A 24,557-nucleotide genomic window follows, 5' to 3' on the forward strand; every position below is an offset into this window, starting at 1 on the left:
TACCTTTGTGGGTTAAGGACCTCTTTTCCCCCAACATGCTTTCAGGATTTTCTCTTTATGTCTAAAATTTGCAAGCTTTTGCAAGCTTCACTATTATATGTCGAGGTGTTGGACCTATTTTTATTGATTTTAGTTATTTTATTTCCCCAGAGAGGGATTCTCTAGTGTCTTCTATGCTTTTTTCAAGCCTGAGATGTAAGTGATACTTAGCAGAGTGGTAGCAGAAACAAGAAAGGCCAAAAAAGTCAGACTGTGATCAAAGGTGTTACCAAAGGGCTGAAAGTGGAAGAGGAGCCAGAGAGGGAAACAGTCGTAGTTCAAGACTTAGAGTGACAATTAATTAATCCAACATTTACTGAGCAGCTACTATGAGCCAAACACACTGCCAAGTTCTGAAGTAAACAGCATAATAAAATGCTGTTGATGCTATGCTGACATCTGCACCAGATGGAAGTGGGACCCAACAGAGAAAGGGCTGAGCTTACACAATAAGGAGGGAGACTGAACGTCACGAGAAGCATTGTAGAGGAGATGATGTATGAGTTGCATCTTGAGAGATGAATCACATTGTCTAGGCAGGCAGAGGAAGGAAGTGTATTCCAGGCAGAGGGACTGTATGAGCAAAGGCATGCTTTGTCATGTTGGTTATAGTCCAGGAAATGCAAGTATTTCGCCATGCCTGGTGCAGTAGGAAATGAGGGTCAAGTGGTGATGGGGAATGGAAGAGAAGGGTCTGGAGAGGAATGACAAGACCAGGTGATGGAAGATCCTAAAGAAACCTTACCTTACCTTGGAGGGAATGGAGAGATGGCCAAGAAAAAGTGACAAGGTCACATGGGGTTTAGGCAACAGAACATAGGAAGGACTGGAGAGGGGCTGGGCAGCAAGTCCTTTACCATTGCAGAGCTCTAAGAGGTGGAGCAGAAATGTGATGAATCTAGTCATTTATTCCATGTGAGAGGAAGGTACAGGAGAGAGGAGCTCAGGGTAGCTCCTAGATTTCTGCATCACATCACTGATAAATAGTGCAGATATAGAAGAAAGGGGTGTAGCATTGGACAAATAATGCATTTACTCTTGGACACATTGACTTTCAGGAGCTTGTGAACATTCAGGTAGAGATGTGGAGAGGGTAGCTGGATGCACAGGCCTGGTGCTCATGAATGAGGTTTGACACATTTGTGTGGTAGACAGTCCTAGTTCTTGCCCACAACCAGTTCTTCTCTACTCCTGGCCCAGAGCCTCACCTGTGGCTGTGTGGTGCCATGTGACTAGTTATGGCCAATGGTCCATGAATGATAGTGAACAATTTGAGTTGAACAATTTAATTGCTGAAGTTAGACTTCCTCTGACCCCTTCTCCTGCAGGACGATCATGGAGATTTTGTGATGAGAAAGTAAGGTTGAAGACTCTAACGCAGGACCACTATGTCATCATATAGAGGGCAGTTTCTTTGGAGGGTCACTTGGACTTGTGGGTGGATCAAGAGCAAAAAATAAGTTTCTCCATGTTACACTGAGATTTGAGGATAATTTCTTATCTCACTTAACCTATCCTGCCTAATACAATTTTAGGTATAGATGAGGAAGTTATCAGCACACATGTGATAGTAGAAGCCAAGGGAACAGTCAAGATTGTACAAGTCTGTAGAGTGGGTATAAAAAATCCCAGGACAGAATGTTGAGGCACATCAATATTTAAGAGGCAGGCAGATAGTCATCAGCTAAGGAAACTGAGAAGAAGCAGTGATAGTAAACATGTGCTATTAGAAGCCAGGGGTGGAGAGGTGGGGGGAGGGGTGCTGGCCAACAGCACCAGATGATGTCGAGAGGGAGGCCCTGTAACATGAGAACTGGAAAGAGTGGATTGGATTTGGAAATGAAAGGATCATGATCTTTTCTGTGACACAGCTAAGGATGTAGCAGTGGTGGGAACAAGACTTCAGTGGGTTGTACAGTGAACATGAATCCCAGGACACAGAACAGATTGGATCTTTAAAAAGACCCTTTTTTTAATAACACTAACAAACACTGGATGAAATAATTAATTAGTTAATTAATTTTTAAACTTTTATTTATTTGAGAGAGGGAGTGCACCAGTAAGGAGGAGGTGGAGGGAGAGGGAGAAGCAGACTCCCTGCTGAGCAGGGATCCCAATGCGGGCCCCATCCAGGACCCTGGGATCATGACCTGAGCCAAAGGCAGATGCTTAACCTACTAAACTACCCAGGCAGAACTGAAAAATGGGTAGGAAATATCAGAAAGGGAGACATAACATGAAGACTCCTAACTCTGGGAAATGAACTAGGGGTGGTGGAAGGGGAGGAGGGGTGGGGGTGGGGGTGAATGAGTGATGGGCACTGAAGGGGGCACTTGACGGGATGAACACTGGGTGTTATTCTGTATGTTGGCAAATTGAACACCAATAAAAAATAAATTTATTATTAAAAAAGAAAAAAAGAAAAATGTGTGGCTGAACTAGATGTTGGAAACGCTCACAGGTAGAAAGGAAGCACAATGAGTGAGACCCGGAGCTGGTATTTGCTCAGGTATAGCTGCTAATTTTTGTTGACCAAGAGCTAGGGTCAAAAGGCCACGTGTGTGAGATCAAGAAAGCAAGTCTAAAGCCAACACAAAGAGGGGAATTTGCATCAGACTCTCTGAAAGGGGACCCACAGTGGGTGATTTAGGAAAAAAAGCCATGCCACAAATGGAAATGGGAGGGGTCCTTGTTATACTAGCTTTTGACAGCAGCATAACAAATGATCACACCCTTAGAGGTCTAAAGGAGTACACATTTATTATCTCTCAGTGTCTGTAGGTTAGAGGCTTGGGTACTGCTTACCAGTGTTCTCTGCTTAGGGTCTCATCGGGTTGCATTTGAAGTATTGGCTGAGGCCTTAGTTTCATCAGAGGCCTGACTGGGGCAAGATCCACTTCCAAACTCCATTTGTTGGATGAATTCATGTTCTTTTGGCTGAATGACTGAGGGCCCTAGCTTCTTACTACCTGTTTGTTGGAATCTGCCCTCGAGTCCTAGAAGATGCTTGCCGTTGCCTGCCTATGGCCCTGTTTGTAGGTGGTTTATAACATGGCAGTTTGCTTCCTCAAAGCCAGCAGAAGAGTCTTGCCTGGCTGGTAGGATGGTCTTACAGTGTTGTGTAGCAGTGGGAGTGACTTCTCATCACCTTTGCCACATAAAGCAACCCAGTGGAGGGAGTGGCAATGTATTGCCTTCGCTATATTGTATTCATTAGATGCAAGTCACAGATTCCGAAATCTGTGCTCAGGGGAGGGGATTTTACTTGAGGGTGACATGGGGCATATTGTGGGGCAGTGCAGGATTCTGCCTATCACACTGGCTTATTCCAATCTTGGCTCTGGGCAGAGGAGGACAGAGAGAAAAACAAAATAAAACAACTTTTCTTTGGGGATTCTCTAACCTCAAACCCAACTTCAGGAAGTTTGGGGACCAGAATTTATACTTTTTTGTGCTTCTGTATCTTCTGTTCTTTATCACTCATTTCACAACACTCTCAAATTTCCTAATTTCTTCTTTGCTGCATGTATTACTTAGAATTGTATTTCTTAAGTTCAAAATACATGTGGATTTCCTATTTTGTTAACTACTTTTCAGCACAATTGCTCTGTGATCAATGAAAATATTATGCGTTTCAATCCTTTAAAATCTGTTGAGACATGCATTATGTATATCAGACAATTTTTGGATACTGTTTCTCTCTTTAAAAGAGATTTATTTGGGCAGCCCCAGTGGCCCAGCAGTTTAGCGCCGCCTTCAGCCCGGGGCCTGATCCTGGAGACTTGGGATCGAGTCCCACATTGGGCTCCCTGCTTGGAGCCTGCTTCTCCCTCTGCCTGTGTCTCTGCCTCTCTCTCTTTGTCATGAATAAATAAATAAAATCTTTAAAAAAAAAAAAAAGCTTTTAAAAAAATAAAAGAGATTTATTTATTTATTCATTTATTCATTCATTCATTCATTTGAGAGAGAGAAAGCACAAGCAGGAGGGGCAGAGGAAGAGTAGACTCTGCAGAGCCCGACATGGGGCTTGATCTTATGACCCTGAGCTGGAACTAAGAATAGGATGCTTAATTGAGCCACCCAGGCACCCCATGTATACTACTATATCATATGAACTTGAGAAGAATGTGTAGCTTATGGTTACTGGCAGTTGTGTTCTGTATATCTCTATTAAGTCCAGTTTGTTTTGTTCAAATTCTATATCCTAACTGCTTACTATTTTTTTAGTCACTGATGTAATTATAGATTTGTCTACTTCTACATAAAAATGTTTTAATCTCCCAAGAGTTTATATTTGCACTTACAATGTTCACTTAGGTATACTTACATATTTAATAGCTATGTTTTTCTTCCTTTTTCCCGTTTCTGGTATTCCCTTGGGATCATTTTCCTTGTCTTAAGAATACCTTTTAGTCTTTCAACAGAGTGCTGCAGGTTGCTAACTCATTTTTAACTCAAAATCCTTATTCTTTTCCAATCTTAGAAGGTACTTTTACTGCTATGGAATTCTAGTTAGGTATTTTCCCCACCACACACTGACCATTTTGTGTCACAATCTAGTCAAAAGCTCCTTAAATATTGCCTCTGCCTCATTTTCTTTGGGAACTTGAACAACTTATCAGGCTGTATTGTATCTTCTCAGTCTCTTATTTTCCCTTTTGAATTATCTTTTTGTCTCTCTCTTCTTTCTTCCAGATATTCTAAGTTATTTCCAGTTCATAATTGCTCCTTTCACATTTGTCTAATCTGCTATTGAAAAATGGCCAACTGAGCTAATTTCTATATATATTTTTTCAGGTCTAGAATTTGTATTTTCCAAATTTTGCTTCTTTTCAAAGTATTTCTGGTTATCTGTTAACATTTTCAAACCTGACTTTTATCTGCTTTAATACAGTAAGCATAGTTTATGGCTCATTTAGTTCTTGCTTACAGTATCTTATTTCCTAATTATCTGATTATCTTTTACTGTAAATTTGGGTTTGAAAAATCCTTTGTAGAAGAAATGTAAAACTAGGACCATGTTTTGTTCCTCTGAACGAGGTTTCTTGTATTGTGTTTGCCAGGGATCTGGGGGCACCAGCAATCTGGGATCACATTAATCCAAGTTCAGGGCTGAGTATTCAGAGTTGTCTGCTCACAGCAGGGCACCCATGGAAGGGCTGGGTTATTTTTGTCTTCACCTTTACTCCAAGCACGGCTGACTGTGTGTGTGGTGGTGGTGGGCAGTGGTGATATTTACTTGGGTCTCTCTCCTCGATGGGTCCTGGACTCCATCTTTCATTCCTCTAGTCCTGTGAGGTCACCAAAAGAACAGCTTAGTCTTTTGGCCATCTCTTAGATTGGCAAATGCTCTCACAGTGCATAAACGGGCCTGAGTGCTAAACTCACCTCTCTGAATTTCCACTCTCAATTCTTGTCCTGATAATTTCCCATTATCTCATTATCTGCTTTCAAATTCTTAGGATAGGTTTTATATTTTACCCAGATGTTAAAAATTTCTTTAGTTGGACAGCTGGCCTGATTTACTTAGTCTACCATTACTGGAAGCAAATGTTACAAGATTTTGCATTTCAATTGCATTTTAACCCCAACAACAAAGTTCCAGGAATCTATGTCTTAATTTTATTTCTTCAACAACAAACAGAAAATTTAAGCAAGGTACATTTAATAATAATAATAATAATAATAATAATAATAATAATAATAAAGAATAGAAAGGTTTTAGAATAAATGTTTTATAAGAGAGGTACCAGACCTTAGCAGGGAACATCAAAAAATTTTAATGGAAAACACTTTAAGACCTAATACATGGAGAAACATAATCCTTAATTATTTCCTTTACTGTCATTTATCTTGTTCCTCTATCTTCTGCATTTCCTGGAAACTAGAATTTACATCTTAAGCCTTGAAAGATTCAAGTTAAATATTTTGGGCTAGATTACATCATAGGTGATATTGTCTATATAATCACCTCAAGAAACATTTCTGGTTATCTCACCATGAGGATGCTAAGAAGAACCACTGAATTAGGGGATTGACTTGACTAGAATGGCCTTCAGATGATTAATTATCATTGATAATAAATTTTTTTATGTTCACTATAGGTATAACAAAAATATTTCCCTTTTTTCATTGACATTATAAACTATTTCTATTGCTAATACAAAAATACTTCAATTAGACTTTTTCATATCATGTATTTAAAAAAGAATGATACTCTAATTTGCAGATTGCACAGCCAATCACCATGCAGCCTGTTTGTAGGTACTAAACCACATCCGCCACATAGAAATAAATTTCTGATTTGAAGGTAGAGATTTAGAGCTGGAGTTTGGAGTTTTGCCTCTAGGAACCCTGCTTGGCTTATCACCTCTCACTGCTGACTGGCTTCACTTTGGGTTCCCATACTCCTTGGGCATAGGTACACAAATTCCCTCAGCATATATATCCGTGGCTCCTTGCCCAACAGAAGCAGCATGTGCCCTACAACTGGCCACCATTGCTTATGTCCAGGTGGCAGAGCAGTGTCTTGGCGAGGTTTCAGAGTTGCTGAGCACAGGACATTACTCATCCGGTTCTCTGGTTTTGGGGACTGTGGGGCTGTCCTCAGACTCTGCTCCAACCAAGTGACCTGATGAGAAGCCCGAGCCTGGCTGTCCCACATATTGAGAAGCAGTATCTCCTGGTGTATTTGCCATCTGTGGCAACCTGTCTGAGAAGCTCTAAGTTTGTGCAAAGGTTGCAAAACTGGACAAGTTTAGACGTTTTAGGAATAGCAAAGAAAGGGTGGTCAGAGCAGATTAACAGGGAGAGAGTGGTAGATGAGGTCAGAGATTGTTGGGGATCAGATCATACAGCATCTTATATATAACAGTAAGGATTACATTCTATTCTAAATGTGATAGGGTATTACAAAATTTAATGCAGGGAAGTGATAGGACTCGACTTCTTACATTTTATAGAGCTTACTTTGGCTGCAGAGGATTGTTTAAAGGGGTGCAAATGTGACAACAGAGAATTACACCAGCCCAAGTGAAACATGGCAGCTCGGATTAGGCAGTCGTGAGTGGACAGATTTGTGATAAATTTTGAGTAGAGGTACCAAGACTTGCTGATGGATTGATAGAAAGTAAAGGGACTATACTCCTGGTTTTTTGGGCCAATGAATTTGGGTGAATGGTGGTGCCATTATCTGAGATGGAGAAGACTTAGAGAAAAAGCAGGCTGGGGGTGGAGACGAAGAGATCTTTGAATTTACACTTGAGATGCCTGTAAGGTATCCAATAGGCATACAGACCATACAAGTGAGGGTGAGAAGTGTTCTGGGAATTATTCTCTGTAGGTCTATTTCCTCACCATCTTTCAATCCTTTACCACCACTGTATTTAACCTTCTGTCCCTGCTGTTCACAAGTACTATTCTAAGAAGGGCCACCAAAGACTTTCAAGCTATTAAGTCCTCTTAATCCCCCTGAAAAAGTGACTCTTCTGTTTCAGAACTCTCTGCTGTCTTGATTTTGACATTGTTATCTTCTGGTTTTCCTTGATAACTGGCTATTCCTTCTTTTGCAGAATCCTCTGCCATTTCTCAAGCACTGATGTTCGTTCCTTCACAGCTCTATATTAGCCTTGTTCTCCTTCCCGAATCAGTTGGTCCTGTACCCCAAATCACTGTAATCATAGTACCACCTGTTCTCTTCTAAGCAAGAAAGTTGTGACTCGTATTGATGGTTCCCTTCTTCCATATTCTGCACATTCAAGTCTCACTAATGCTGCCTTTAGTTAAGGTCTTCAGTGTCTTTCGGCTAGAATGATCCTAGAGCCTAGCTTTGTCTCTCTGCAAGCTGCCCTCCACTGTTGTTACTTTTCTGAAAAATAGTCATTCCTGTGCTTAAAACCTGTTTACTGGCTCCCTTCCTGAGAACAAAATCCAACTTCAAAGCACAGCAGTTAAGGACCCTAATATAAGTCCTATTTATATTTCATCGGAGTAACTTTTTGAGTTTCAAAAAATGCTACTTTCCTATATTAGCTTCTCTACAATCACGAATGCCACTTTCTGGACCCAACCCCTCATTCCTTTGGTGAACCTCCTCTTTCAAATGCCAGCTCAGCCTTTTCTGACCTATCACCTTTCAGCTCTCCATGTTTTACTGGATGTTCAATGACTTCTTGGGATAAGTCTGTATGTATTATTCATTCAGGTTAGCGCTTATTAGTAGGCTAGTTACTGTGGTGGTTTGTAATGTGTCAAGTGGGTTAGGCTGAATTCCTTTCGAGACTTCTCTTCCCTGAATGTTTTGGTTAGAGTGAGCATTCGATTCTTGAGCAACTTTAGAGGGCCAGTGTGAAGCAGCAGCTATTTAGTAGCTCATACATGTTAATGCTGATCTGGGGCTCACCAATTGTAGCTGGGCCTGCAACTTCTCAACCTTTCCCTGGATCATTCTTCAGCTTTTCTAAACTTTGGACGAGGTATGTGTAAAAAAGGACTGAGACTTTTCCAGGAGTCATACCATCAAAGTCAGAGGTAATCAAAATGACAAGGGTTTCAGGTTGTGCTTGTGATTTCTACTTGTTCCCATGTCTCCCACTTTACATCCATCTTCCCTCTTTACTGCCTGCCCCATGGACTTCAAGCTGTTACATCAGAAACAAAGGTAACAGCCTTGCAGAGCAATGCCTGACCAGCTCCCACAACAACATCAAGTCCAATCTCATATAAGCCTACTTAAACTACTATATGCTAGTAGTTCTGCTTCTGACTGACTGTTGACAGTTATATATAGGAAAAATGAGGCTCGTGAAACTACCTGAAATGGTAATTGTCATTATAATCTCAAAGCACCTGTGCTAAAGTCTCTATTGGTCACATATTCTTATGCCTTTCTCCAATTTTGACTTTCTAAGAGAGGAAATTTTATCTCTGTATGACCAATGCAGGATGGTGCTTAGCACAAATTGTAAACCCTTTGTTAAACAAATAATTTGGAACACTTCCGTTAAAGTTAACAGCAAAGATGTCAATCTGATTTCTATAGCAGAGAAATACATCAATAAATACTGACCCGACCGACATCCACTGTTACATAAAAATCCTAGGAAGTCAGTGAAAACAGCAGTTATCCAAATGGTACATATTTTCAAATATTTCCTATTCAAGTTGTCCTTTGTGTTTAAGTACATCCTTATATAAATGCAGATAAACCTACGGAAGGGCAGAACTTTCTGACTTTAATGCTGGACTCTAGGATAATTTTATTTTTATTTTTATTTTTTTTAATTATTATTTTTTTTATTGGAGTTCAATTTGCCAACACATAGCTAGGATAATTTTATGACACATCGGGTTCATAATATTTCCTATGGACATATTACTAAAACAATAAAGCCAATAATGTGATTTGGTACACATTTCCTTTAGTTATTTTAAGAATAATAAAAAGCTTTAAATTTCCTATAACCTATTAGCCAGAAATAGCTTACCACTAAATTATCAGTTCCATGACATGTTTAATTTTTAGCCATATGATGTTAAAACAGTTCAGAATACTATGCAACCTGAAAAACCTAGTTTTAACTGTCACCAATGAAGTGCAAGATGACAGAATTAATTACAAGTTTAAACTATAACTTGGTAGTATTTAGTCAGTCAACAAATTTTATTAAAAGCAAACTGCTCTTTCAATATTGATCATGGAACTCAAAATACATATAAAAAGGATGAAAAACATCTCGCTGGCCAATACATCGTTTTAATTTTCTCACTATACGAAACAAACTTTGCATTTTTAGAAAAGGTTAAGTGTAACTTCAGTAGACAGCAATACAGAAAGATTTTGTCACAGACTAGTTTCTTTAGTCAATTGCTTCTAGCTCTCTCCACTGGGATAGATGCATTTACAGAACTGGCTGTGATGGAGCCTTCTTTGCAAGCAGCTTTAGACCTGCAGTACACTTGGCAATGGTCTCCTTTTCCTGTGATAAGGGAAGAGAAATCTGGTTAGATGTTTCCAAATCACAGAAGGGTATAAACACTGTAATTCTAAAGGATACCTCCTATAAGATCTCAAGGTTCCTACAGAATCTCAAGACTGACAGACTACTAGAAATATTTTATGTACCATAAGGGTGATGCAATTTATTCTAAGCAAATCCAGGGAATTAGTTAAAAATCCCCAGGCTCACAGCTTTTGAGTGAAATCTATATAGAATTGGAAGCCAGACACTGCTATAACCACATGCTAACGATGTTAGCTTGCATAGCTAACAGCTGCTTGAAAAACAGCAGCCTAACAAACATTAATGACACAAATGTTAAGAATAAAAGGTGTTCTTTTTTGTGTATTTTCATCAATTGTTAAGTATGTTACTTTTATGCAAAAGACAATTTACTGGAAAAAAAATCCATTAAATGTTGGTAGACCCTGTTCTTCTAGTCCCTGATGGTTACAACAGAAAATGATTATAAATGCCTACATACTGTATATATTTGGGAAAGAAATCAAGTCATAATACAAAATATATAAACTTTAGAAAACAAATTTAGCTGAGTAATAAAAAGCATTTGTTTAAGACCAATGATTTAAGAAGCTGGGAAGAAAAAATAGAAGAGATAATGGAATTAGGAAATGAAAGGAACTCAGAAATAGCTTTATCCAGTCTGTTGTACAGAGAAATGAACTATGTTGGTTAGCATTTCCTAAGTGACGGAACTTGAATACAAGTGTGCCACAGTGCTCTCAATTGTCACTGTCTCTGACAGCAAGAGACTCTTTGGTGACCAAATTCTGAGGAAAGAGGAAGGCCATCACGGTAGCTGTGCAGTGTCTTTCAAGTTACCACTACCCAGAAAATGAAGCAGGGTGACCCCACCGTCTCTAGGCTAAAGACTCCTTGCCAGCTACTCCTATCGCACCAGAACATCAGCAGAGGTTTGTAAGAGAAATCAGTACAATTCCAGAAACTTCAGAACACCATGTACCTGCTGGGCAGATGCTCTGCACCACATGCTTCTCCACCCAGCTTATCATGTGCTCTTGCTCCTTTTGATGTATCATGTTCTGCAGAGATAGGACAGTCTAGGTGATTCTTCACTTCCCTGTACACTCCATGCAGCTGTTCCCCGTAAGTGAGCTCCAGTGCCATAGCAATGCTGTTCTGAAGCAAAATTAAGAATTAATAATTTAAAAAACCTCTGTATCATTGAAGGGTCACTTCTATACTCTGTGGATTCTGCTGGTTAGAATACCCCACCACTTTCTGGTATTTTATGCAAAATTGTTTTATTTAATAGGAGTGCGTAAGAGATGCATGTGCTAAATAAACTAATAACATATGGTAAAAATATATTTTAAAGTATATACAGTAAGTTTCTTCCAGCCCACCCAAGGCCACCATTTTCCTGTACTTCTTGTAACTCCTTCACAGAAATATTCAATAAATGGGATGCCTGGGTGGCTCAGCGGTTGAGCGTCTGCCTTTGGCTCAGGGTGTGATCCCGGAGTCCTGGGATCAAGTCCCACATCAGGCTCCTTGTACGGAGCCTGCTTCTCCTGTCTCTGCCTCTCTCTGTGTCTCTCATGAATGACTAAATAAAATCTTAAAAAAAAAAAAAAAAAAAAAAAGGAAAGAAAATGAAATATTCAATAAACAAAATACAGGTGCAGGCAGGCATGCACGTGCACACAAACATCACTTTTTACTAACTATGACATATAGATCCACCACAATTTTAAGTTACATTGAATTCTACTATACTGGTGTTCCATAATCCAGAGTTCATTTAACTAAGCTCTATTTTTCTACTAGAAATAATGCTACATCTATTGTATGTCTTTGCACTTATGTGTAAATACTTGCTCTCATAATAACATGTTGAGTATCTATGTTCTAAAAACTGTGTGTCAATTCAGTTAAGTCTTATAATCATACCATGGGATAGTTATTATTACACCCAATTTCCAGTAAAGATATTGAGGCAGAAGCTAAGTAATTTATCCAAGGTTACAGAGCTAATAAATTGTGAAGCAGGCCAAGACCTGAATACAAGGAGCCAGGCTATAAAGCCGATGCTCTTTAATTAATACTGTCACATTCCAGATAAAGTTGTGCTACTTCACCGTCCTACCAGCAACACAACTGCCTATCACTCCCTGACCAACGATATTTTTAAAACCTTTTATACTCTCTATTCTCATAAGCGGAAAAAATATGAATTTTAATTGTCATTACCTAAGAACATTGACATACTTAGAAATCGTTTACATGTATTTAAGGTCTGTGTCCTATGCCTAGTTTTCTACTGGGATATTGGTCTCTCCTAAAATAACTGTGAAGTTGCTCCCGCTGACGGTGTAAGAAAAGAGGCTACGAGGCAAGGGGATCCGAGAGATGAACTTTATTGCAAGCACCTTCGGGCGAGATTCCACGACTCGAAAGAGGAGGGGGGAGGGGAGGGAGAGGGGGAGAGAGAGACAGAGAGAGTCAGTCGGGGAAGTCGGGCTGGGAGGGAGTTGGCGGGGTCCTTTTATCGGGTTGAGGCAGGGCACAGGCTTGCGTCCATATAAGGTAAGGTACGGAGGGCATGGGGTGGGGGAAGCCCGTGATGGGCGGCTCCCAATTGGGAAGTTCCTGGGTGGAAAGTTCCAGTTTCCTGATGGTGCCGTGGAGGCCGCAGTGAAGGATGCGGGAAGTCCGCCATCTTGGAGAGGGCTGGCGGGATGATCCGCCATCTTGGAGCCCCGCTTTCCCAGGCGGCCCATCAAGAACGACCCTTTGGTGTCACATGGAACGTGCACATTCTTCCCAGTTTGTCATTTAACTTTGTTCATGCTAGTTGTTACATGTAATATTTTTGTGAGGTCAATTTAACAATTTTTCCTTATAGTTTATGGATTTTTTAAATTTCTTTTTTCTCTTCCCAGTTTTTATTTAAATTCCAGTTAGTTAACATACAGTAATACTTTGAGTGCAATTTAGTGATTCAACACTTCCATACATCACCTTGTGCTCATCACAGCAAAGTGTACTCTTAATCCCCATCACCTACTTCACCCATTCCCCCCACCTCTAATAACCATCAGTTTGTTCTCTACAGCTAAGAGTCTATCTCTTGGTTTGCCTCTCTTTCTTCCATGTTCATTTGTTTTCTAGCTCCATCCGTGTTGTTGCAAATGGCAAAGTTTCATTTTTATGGCTCAGCAATATTTTATCGTGTCTAATATACACATCTTCTTTATCCATGGAATTTTTTTAAGTTGAGGTATAATTTCAGATGTTTAACATAGATTCAATATTTCATACACACTATAAAACGACCACTGCAGTAAGTCTCCTTAACACTGGTTACCGTACACAAGGTTCTGGATTTTGTTATCTTTATTAGAAAGGCCTTGTCAACCCCAAAGGTACTGTATTTTTTGTTTTTTTCTACTTTTATGGCTTTGTTTCTTACAAAGATCTTTAATTCATTTGAATTTTACTTTAGTAGAAAGGTAAGAAACCAACCTTGTGTCTACACTTCTCTCCCCTCTATGACAAAACTGCCATGTCTGACTGCCTTAGCATTTAGCTCCATCTCCAGACCTTTTCTGCCATGCTACCCCCTTTGTATTCATGCACTGAACCACTCTATTTACAATTCCTTATAATCTTATAACAGGTTTTCACTCAAGATTGTTCCTCATTACTACTTTTCAAAATATTCTCAGCTACACTACCTTATTTTCTTCATTTTTATTTTTTTTACTAATCTATTTGTCCAAATCGCAACATCCTCTCCCCCCAGGTATTAGTATATTCCTCCTTGGAATGTGTTAAACGTAGAGATTAAAGTAGAGAGAATATAAATAAATAAATAAATAAATAAATAAATAAATAAACGAACTGATGTCTTTAGAACACTGAATCTTCCAATCTAAGAACGAAGTTCTTAGAACCTTACACCTCACAAGAATGTTTTTTAGAATAAAAACTTTGTACATCTCTAGTGAAGTTTACTAAAGGCATCTTTTCCTAGACGGTTTATCTTTTGGTGTATTTGCTAATGACTGCTATTTGCATATGGAAGGGTACTGATTTTGTTTATTAGATATTTATGGTGTACCCAGACATCTGACTGAATCGGGTTATTATTTTAATAATTATATTGATACTCTCAGGTTTTCTAGTTATATAATCAGGTAACCTTCAAATCAGGATAACTGCCTTTTCTTCTCTAAATTATATACCTCTTATTCCTTTCTCTTCTCGAATCTAGTTACTAATTCCAGAATGATATGGAATTGATAACAGTGACAGGGATGTTATCTTCTAGTCTGTAATGAGGATCCTCATAGGTTTGCCTATTAAATAGAGACATTAATCTCAAGCAGACCTTCAACACCTCTAAGTTACATTTCTTTATTAGTCCATTCACCGCCCCCCCCTCCCGGTCTTCTTCCTCCTAAATCTCTAGTATCTCCTTGACTACTTTCACTCTCAGCAAATGATCTTCATCCTAGTTCACTGAGAAAAGGGGAGCACTGAAAGAATTTCCACAAACTGCTACTGCCACATAAACCAGCCTACCTGAATCCATACTCACGTACTTTGCCTTCTTTTCTGTAACTGTGGTTGGGCTGTCCATGCCAGCCCCTCCACCTGCACGTTACATTCCAAGCCCTCTGGCCTACTGACAAGACAGCACTCTAGCAAATCTCTCTCTTCCCTTTCATCAGACACTAACACGTAATCATACTTTCCATCCTTTAAAAGAAATCTCTCTGGATGTCTGGGCAGCTCAGCACTTGAGCATCTGCCTTTGGCTCAGGGCCTGATCCAGGATTCCCAGGATGGAGGTCCCACATCAGGCTCTTTGCATGGAGCCTGCTTCTACTTCCTCTGCCTCTCATGAATAAATACATAAAATCTTTAAAAAATAAAATAAAATAACTCTTGATTTCTACATCCTCCTCTCCTAAGCAACCAATTTCTCTGCCTCGCATTACAATAAAACGCATTGACAATTTTGACAGCTGTCTATATTCTGACTCCAATTTCCCTTACTTTTTCTTCAACCAACTCCCATCACTTCACCAAAAATAGCCCTTATCAAAGTCACCAACAACCTTCATGTTGCTAAATCCATGGCAAATTTTGGGCCCTTTATTTCTTGACCATAACTAGGATGACTACACACTACAACTGTCCTTGTCACCGGTTTTCCCCCCACCATGTTCTAGTCTTATAACTTTAAGTGCCACCTGTCAGCTTATGATTCCCAAATCTTCAGCCTGGAATTCTCCCCATAAATTCCAGACTCATATATTATGTAATGGTCTACACCTCATAATTCTACTTGGCTAACTAGTAGGTATTTCAAACCAGTGCTACCAGACCAAAGGCTATTTCCAACAAGGCAATCAGAGTGACCCTTCAAAAGGCAAGTGAGATGGTATTACCCCTCTGCTTAAAAGCTTCAATGACAGGTCACTGAAGATAGAGGACAGGTCAGAGTCCACAGAGAAGCCTTTAAGGCTTGACCCGATCTAGTCCCTGACCACTCTCTACTTTGCTTTTCTCCTCCTCATCCATTTGCTTCAACTACACTGGTCTCCTTACTATTCCTTGACCATATCAAATAAGCTTCCAGGTTTTGGGACCTTGCAATTTTTCTTTCCTCTGCTGTAATACTATTTCCCCAGAAGTCCACATAGCTTGCACCAACATTTCTTCAGGTGTCTGTTCAACTATCACATTAGAGGCCTTTCTAGACTGCCCTATAAAACTCTTTTCCTTTCATAGTTTATTGTTCTACATACCACTTATTACCAGTTGACATTCCTACCTGCTCAATTTTTTTTTTTTTTTTTCTGTCCCCTTAAAGCCCTGGCTGGAAAGCAGACTCCATAAAGGCAGACTTTCTTTTATTCCCAAACACCTGCCAGAGTCTCCACACAGAAATAGCCCTATCAGTAGTCATTTTTTCATAAATAAGTAAAAATATAAAGACTACCATCTGATTCTTATGAAAGAGTTACATCTCCAAAAGTCAAATTTTGTGTACATATCATGTATGAGGTAGGAAGCATTCTCTGGTTGAAACCTCAGTATGTAGAGAAAGAGGTTTTAAAGTTTCCTGATGTTTTTAAACATTTATGTGCTTAAGAATCCTTAGAGATCAGTTCTTAAATATATAGATTCTTAGGCAGAAGTTCTGAATCTACAAATCTTGGGCTGGGTCCATAAACCTGCACCAAAGAGAACTGACTGATACGTGTGGTACGAAAACCACACTAGGAAATACTGGCCTAGATCCTTAATACTTCATATATTTTACCTTAGTACCTCATTTTTCATATCATATGTGCTTCTTTAACATAAAATTTCAATTAAAGGGCATCTCACTATAAATATGAAGGATAAAGTAGGATCTCAAAGTAGGTAACAATGTGATTGTTTAAATAAAAATTCTTGAGGATATTCTTAGATATGAAGTATTTTTAATCTAATGATGCCTTGACATAGTAAAAAAGCTTCACAGCTATCTGAATTTGCTTTATGAATTGGAATGTAAAGTATCAGATTTCCTCACTGCAAGTAAGTATGTCAAGTAAGATTTCCTCACAGCAAGCACATATGAAACACACAGCATGTATTCCACCTACGGCCTTAGTTAGATAGTGAATACCATTTTTTAGTCAGCTATAATTTAATGACTACTGTCCTTCTGTGTGGATCCAAAAATATGTTTTTATAACCCTTAATTTTAGAGTAACTATTTATCCACTTGATATATTAAATATCTAAATACCTGTAATTGCCAAACACTACCTCTTTTCTAAATACTATATGCTCAACATATTCAACCAATTCCCATAAAATTCAAATTTTTGTTTTATTTATTTATTTATTTATTTTTAATTTTTATTTATTTACAATAGTCACAGAGAGAGAGAGAGAGAGAGAGGCAGAGACACAGGCAGAGGGAGAAGCAGGCTCCATGCACCGGGAGCCCGATGTGGGATTCGATCTCGGGTCTCCAGGATCGCGCCCTGGGCCAAAGGCAGGCGCCAAACCGCTGCGCCACCCAGGGATCCCAAATTTTTGTTTTAAATGCACACAAATGAATAACTTTATTTTCCTTAGAAGGTTCTGAAACCTACCTTCTGGATATCAAAAAGGTAATGGTGCTTTTGAACCAGTGCCTGCTGTGACTTCTCCCTATCAATTGCATCCTAGATCTGTTGGATGGAAGCCTGTTTCACCTCTTCCAGTTGGGCAATTTTTTGCTGCAATTATGATTTTACAACAAAGATCAGTGAGAACCTAAAAGGTAACAAAAATAGCTTCATTCTATACTTCTTCAGTTATATTCTTCATTTGTGAAAACACAAAGAAACATACATATACAGGGAGAAATGCACAAATCCTTAAAAATAATTGTGAGCAATAGCTATGCAGTATTTTGTTGAATGAGCACAACTATGGAAAAACTGGACAGTTTGGTAGATTTTAAAATTTTTTCTCAAATTAATACCCAACATTAACATATAATTTTAATCAGTGTAATTAGATTCATTTCTATATGCTTGTCCCCTAACATGAACATCAGAAACATCACTTGATGGTACTGATGCTTTTAATAGTTTAAAATAAGGTTTACAGTTCTTACCTCACTGAGTTTATCAGCCAATTCTCCAATAGAGGCACCATATTTTTTAACTACATAGATAAGCAACCCTGTTGTTGATATGGCAGAGAAGGTCTGCAATAATCACACTGTATTTCTTTGGACAGAAAATATAAGGTAAGTCCAGTTCAAAGCACATAGGGTCCTAAAAGAAGGAAAAGTTATTTTATGATAGATATACTACATCTGAAAGGAAAGACAGAAAGTTCTACATCTGATTAGTTGAAGGTGTTATGTAATGATTTAAAGTAACTGGATTAAAAATAACCATACACTGAAGAGCAGTATGGTAGCGCTGACAAAAAGGATCTAGATTTCAGGGAATCTAACTATAACATAGAAGAAACTGAACTTATATCATTAAATCTTTCTGTTTAGTTTCCTCATTTGTAAAATGGGAACAGAACTTTCTTCACAGGGTGGATGAAACTGAGAAATAATGTATGTAAAGTGCCTAGCACAACTGCTTAAGTAATTTGTGCAGCAAGATATACTATTTTTTGAATGGGAACATTGGTAAATATAAAATTTATCCACTCCTGCCTGTTTTTACCGAATAGGAGCCTGGCACTGGAAATCAAGCAAGCAAGCAAACAAAGAAAAAAAACCCCAAGAGAAAGTAGTATGTATCTATAACGATGAATTCAGTATCAGGATTCTCAATTCCTATAGCACCTAGTTATATAATGCTTCAAAACTAGCTATCTTTTTCTTTAACCAGGCTGTGAGTTCTGAAAGGACACAAAACCATGATGTACATTTCTTTAGGATTTTCTGTTGTGCCTCAGCAGCACTAGGGAAGGACAAAGCTGCCCTCTAAAGGGCAGCATTTTAGTGTTTCTGCACAAAATGAATACCAAAGGATGTACTACAAGAATAAGAGGGTAACAGTCTCAAAACTATTTTATCCAGCATCCCATAAAAAGTTTCAATAGCTCTTTTTAAAATGTCTCCAATATATAAATTTTAAAAGTGAATGTAAATTCAAAATTTTAAATGTGAATTTGCAAAAAAGCCTATAGTAGGTAATATTTTTATCACCTGTGGGGATCGAGGACCCTGACGTTTCTTATAGAAACGCTATTTTCGGCCACCTTCTGAAGGGTTAAAAAAACAAACAACCTTTGGCTTCCAGAGTCCCCTCGTCACAGCAGTAGGTGGTGTAAGAATTGTGAAGTGGGAACCTGGGTTTAAGTCCAACCCATAAACTAAAGAGAGAATAAATCTCAGCCAATTCTTAAGTTTCTAGTGCTTCTTGGTAATAAAAATTTCTTACAGGACTGCTGTGAGGATTAAATAATGTAAATGAAAGCAGACTGCACTATGAAAATGTAAGATTTCAGAAGAGTGTATGCTTTGTTAAAAGGGAAAAAAACCTAATATTGCCCAACTTCTGTTTTTACTTATATATACAATTTAATAATCTCTATTTTAATCCACAGCTCTTTCCACTACCTGACAATATATTATACAGTTACTCATTTCTTTCCTGTCTATCCTATAATAGGATTGTGTGCTCCGTGGATGGCAGGCACCTCAGCTCACAGACTAGAAGACTACCTGGCATTCAGTGACTGTGATTTATCAACAAATGGAGACAATGGTATAAAATCAAGTTAAAATCCCAACCACATTTACCACAAAGACAAGTTAGGGCAACCAAATCACAACTGTTATATTCAGTTACTTCCAGAATTTACCTTTGACTTCATTTTTGTGCATACATAGAAGACGTAAGAGACGACCAAAATCCTAGGTAAACAAACCATACCACCTAAACGTACTACCAAACACTGGGCAAATGCTCACCTCTTACTCCAGTTTTGGGATAAAGGAACTGGAAGAATTCTTTGGGGATCAGCCCCAAACAAACTTTTCCTCCATATTCAGGAACACAAGGTATAGGTGCAAGACTCGGCTGCCTTGTGTGGAAGATTCTTATTGCCTGCAATACCCTATGGGTAGCAATTATACAAATTTATTTACTTATTTTTTTAAGATTTTATTTATTCTTCAGAGACACACACACAGAGAAAGGCAGAGACACAGGCAGAGGGAGAAGTAGGCTCCATGCAGGGAGCCCGACGTGGGACTCGATCCTGGGACTCCGAGGTCACGCCTGGAGCCGAAGGCAGATGCTTAACCGCTGAGCCATCCAGGTGTTCCGCAATTATACAAATTTAAAGAGAACATAATGTATGCACTATTAGTAGAAACAATGAATGGGGATGAGGACTGAGGCAGTTTGCTGCTGTCATAATGCAAAGAGAACAGACCAGGAATGGGAAAGTTAGGGTCCAATAATTAGCTATGTGGCAGGCAAACGACTTATTTAAAGTTGCATATAACTTTCTACCAATACTAGAAGCCCTTCTGTATGTCTTAAAGATCATCTGTCTAGCACTTTGTATGTTTATTATTAGAACTGCAATATATAAGAACATAGACTTTGCCGCCAGATTATCTGGCTTTATTTTTTTTTTTAAAGATTTTATGTATTATTTATTCATGATAGACATAGAGAGAGAGAGAGGCGGAGACACAGGCAGAGGGAGAAGCAGGCTCCATGCCGGGAGCCCAATGCGGGACTTGATCCCAGGACTCCAGGATCACTCCCTGGGCCAAAGGCAGGCGCTGAACCACTCAGCCACTGAGGGATCCCCAGATTATCTTGCTTTAAATCCTAGACCTGCCATTTGACTTTAAGTAGATTAAACTTTTGTAATCGCAGATTTCTCTAGTAGTGTGGGAATATAGAATGAGTTTACAGGGTTGCTTGAGGATTTTAGGTAAGGAGCTTCAAACAGTGCTAAGCATACAGTAAAGTTCTATGTAAGGGATTAGCAATTATATATTCACTGTGTTGTGAGCACCTTGATGGCAAGAACTTTGACTTGAGTACTCTCTGTGATGGGGTGCTAACTAACCACTGTGTGAAACAGGCCTTTTCGGTGTAGGGTAGCTCTAATTATGTTCATCTTTAAATGGAACTGCTATGTACCTACTTTGAAACCTCTTTCCATTAGTTCCAATTTCATTTTTCTGTGTACCACATGCAATGCCCAGGTATTTGGGTTAAACACCTCAGTTCTCTCACAATCCTGACGGTCCACAAGAAGCTGCCCGGTTTTGCTTACTACAGTGAGGTATACAGAACTGAACATAATACTCTAAATACAGCTTCACCAATTCATTCATTCTACAAATATATATTGAGAACTTGCTAATACCATTACTCAGCTTGAATTATTATACTATTATCATAGATTAGTAAATTACTCTCATATTCTAACAGCCCAGGACTGCATTTTAAGCAGTTACTACATATTGATCTCTCATTAAAATTATGATGAAACAAAATTTCCTAGTCTTTTTATATATGCTGTCCAGCTCAGTCTCCTTCAAATCCTCAGTATGTTTTTTGTCCCCCACCTCCCCACTCAACCTCTATCCCTTTGCAAGGTAAGGGTTTATATTATTTCATTGATTTTGGTGAGCTGCTTATCTTTTGAAGGTTATTTCTGCCTCCCCATGTTTTAGCTAGCCCACTAACTTTTGTAATTTGAGAATCATGCTCGAGGTTCTTTCATTTAAATCAGGGTTTCTCAATCTCATCACTATTGGCATTTTTTGTTGCTGTGGAAGGACGTTCTATGCACTGTAGAGTGATTAGCTGTATCCTCATGGCTTTTATACACTAAACGCCAGTCAACATCCCCCCATCCCATCCAGTGGTGACAACCAAAAACATCTTCAGACATTGCCAAATGTCCCTTGGAGGGCAATGTTGGTCCAGGATGAGAACCATTGATTTATTATTTTTATTTTTATATTTTAAGTAGGCTCCATGCTCAATGTGGAGCCCAGCATGGGGCTTGAACTCATAACCTTGAGATCAAGACCTGAGCTGAGATCAAAAGTCGGATGCTCAACCAACTGAGCCACCCAGAACCACTGATTTAAATAGTTTAGGCCAACTCAAATCCTCTCTTGAACAGGCTCTCTTAAAGCCCTTATCGTCTCTGGCCTAAACTACTTAATAATCCAAAACCTGGTCTCTACTTCTCAACAAACACCCCTTTAAACTTAGCTCCTCCACACTAGTGCCAATGTTTTTAAAATGCAAACCTGACTTTAAAACTATATAGGATTAGGCACCTGAGTGGTTCAGTGGTTGAGCTTCTGCCTTCAACTCAGGTCATGACCCAGGATCCTGAGATCTAGTCCCACATCAGGCTCCCAGAGGTGAGTCTGCTTCTCCCTCTGCCTGTGTCTCTGTATCTCTCATGAATAAATAAATAAAATCTTAAAAAAAAAAAAAAAAAAAAACTAAACAGGCTCCGGACACCTGGGTGGCTCAGTGGTTGAGCATCTGCCTTTAGCTCAGGTCGTGATCCTGGGATCAGGTCCTGCAAGGATTCACTGTGGGAAGCCTGCTTCTCCCACTGCTTATGTCTCTGCCTTTCTGTGTCTCTCATGAATAAGTAAAATCTTAAAAAACACAAAACTCAACAGGCTCTCCTGCCTACAGAAAACAAACTCTTTAACATAGCATATAAGATTCAACACCTGTCAGATTTTATATCCTCATTTTCCTTCATTCTCCTACCCTCTAGCCATGTGAAACTACTTCTAGCTCCCCAAAACAAAAAAAATGTCTCATGCTGCTCTTTCTGCCTGGCAGGTTGGCTGCCAAGCCCACCCAGCCTTCAGAACATCTCAAGCATATCCTTTATAAAGGCCTTTCCAATCTTACATTCACTCACCTTTATGTCAGGTGCCAGGGGCATAAGCAATGAACAGATAAGGTCCCAGCATTGACATTGTACTGGGGTTGTGGAAAGAGGAGCTCTGAAGGGTTTTGTTGGGGCCTGGGGCTTATGGAATCCCTAAGGCTAGTAGGAGAATGGGCTGTAATGGGACAAGAATAGAGATGTAAGGAGACAAGTTAAGAGACTACTGAAATAGACCAGGTGAAAGTTGATGGCAGTTCATAATTCAGTAGCAGTGATAGTGGAAGAGTGGTTAGAGTCCAGATATAATTTGGAGGAAAAGCCTTGCTGATGTATTAGGCATAGAATGTGAAAACAGAGAGAAAATGAGTATGCTCCTTATATCTTACATAAAAAAAATAAACACTATTAATTATTCCCTTCCAAAAAAAAAAAAAGAAAACTTGTTTTAGAGTGAGCGATCTGGAAACTCCCGATTCCCGCCGCGGCACTTAAGCCTCGATGAAGATCACGAGGGAAAAAGGGCCGGAGACACCGAAACCAGCTTCTAGTTTTGTTACAACACATCACTTATCCTCTTAACTCTTTGCCATGAGACGAGACGACAAAGTTGCAGGCAGTCACAGGGGCACCACTGTTGGAATGAAGCTTTAGGCCTTTCAAAATTACCCAACAAAGGGTGATTTCGGGCGTAAAGCTAAGAGGGGTTACGGAGAAGTGAAGGGAGGTGATAAAACAAGGACCAAGCGTGACGTCCTTCTCACTTACCCTGGACCAAGAACTGGATTCTTCAGACAGGGGGCTGCAGGTAAACAAGGCACAGGTCAGCAAGGTCAAGGTGAAATCTGACCGTCCCCCGCCCACTAAGGGCGTGCGCCCTCCCTGCGCCCCGAGGCCCCCGCGCCACCCTTGCGGGGGGGGGGGGGATGCATACCCCGGTCAGGCCCAAGTCTCGCTGCACCTTTATGCACCCCCGTTACTCCCACCCCTGCCGACAACCCTAGACGCGCTCCTTTGCAATCACTCTGACAGCTCGGACCAGGGTGTAGGCCTCTCACCCACCGCGGCGGCCGCTGAAAGCACCGCCCGGAACAGCAAGGTCAACGAGGCCCCCCGCAGCAGCGTCGGCGTCACTGACACCTGGACCAGGTACTCCCTCGGGGGCCGCAGGAAGACTGCCGAAGACGGCCGCTCACAAGTCTCGCGAGAGGAAAGCATGGCGCCCTCCGTCCATTACCTTTGCCTCGAATTTTTTTCTCGCGATACTAGGCATGGCGCGGGATGAACCTTTTGCCAGAGGGCGCTGCCGACCGCGCCACGGAACCGTAGAAGCAGTTCTCGCGAGACACAGAGTGGCCGGAGCCTGTGGGAAGGAGCGGAGGCCCGGAGGGTACCACGCGGGGGCTCCGGGAGCCGAGTCTCGGGCGCGCGCCCAGTTTGCGTCCAGGTTGGAGCTGGAGCCGTGGAGATGCGGCAGGGAGCCCCGCCCCCCCCAGCGCCCCCCGCGAGTGGAACCCGCTCGTTTGGCACCGCAGTTAGAGGCTGCGCAGTGTCGGCCCGGGGAGCCGAGGTCCCGGGCCCGGGGGCCCCCTCACCTGGGCTGGGGGCGATGCCCTTTCCAGCCCGCCCCGCCCCGCCCCCTGGCTCGCGTCGCTTAGTTCAGTCCCCACCCCTGCGCCGGGTCCTTGAGCTCAGATCGCGACCCGGCCGCGAGCCGCTGTGCGGTCACCATGGAGACGAGCCTGCTCTCTGCTCCCGCGCTGGCCGCTGGTGCTTCCCGTCCACGGGGCGCTCCTGCTTGGGGCCTGCAGCCTGAGTGCCCGCTGCTGGGCTGGCTCGCTCTGGCTCTTCAAGGACCCCTGTGCCGCCCCCAACGAAGGCTTCTGCTCCGCTGTGCAGACAGAGGCCGGAGTGGCCGGCCGCCCTGGGTTGGGGACAGGTATCCTAGTGGCGTCCGACTCAGGTGAGTCCCTGTCTCCTCAACCCCACAGGTGGAATGAAGGATGGGACGTGGGGCGGACCGGGCTCAATCTTTAATGTCCCATCTTCAATGCTAGGGGGAGCTTCGGGGTGTTGGTCTGAAGGAGAGATCTTGTGTAGCAGGAAAATGCT

At 40.7% G+C, this 24,557-nt stretch overlaps 1 protein-coding gene and 1 pseudogene across 5 annotated transcripts in view; one reads left to right on the forward strand and one right to left on the reverse strand.

Moving 5' to 3' along the window:
- Positions 1-9,676: 9,676 nt before the first annotated feature.
- LOC112664944 (ATP synthase F(0) complex subunit B1, mitochondrial-like) lies at positions 9,677-23,663 on the reverse strand (annotated as a pseudogene).
- A 724-nt stretch (positions 23,664-24,387) lies between these two features.
- The window catches only part of OVGP1 (oviductal glycoprotein 1), a 30,236-nt gene continuing 30,066 nt past the window's right edge, over positions 24,388-24,557 (forward strand). For all 5 annotated transcript variants that reach the window (XR_003139429.3, XR_004806193.2, XR_003139430.3 and 2 more), the window contains exon 1: positions 24,388-24,408. The gene's annotated coding sequence lies outside the window, so the exon portion shown is untranslated. The remainder of the gene's footprint in view (positions 24,409-24,557) is intronic.

Source organism: Canis lupus, chromosome 17 (assembly GCF_003254725.2).
Source record: "Canis lupus dingo isolate Sandy chromosome 17, ASM325472v2, whole genome shotgun sequence".
NCBI classification, from domain to species: domain Eukaryota; kingdom Metazoa; phylum Chordata; class Mammalia; order Carnivora; family Canidae; genus Canis; species Canis lupus.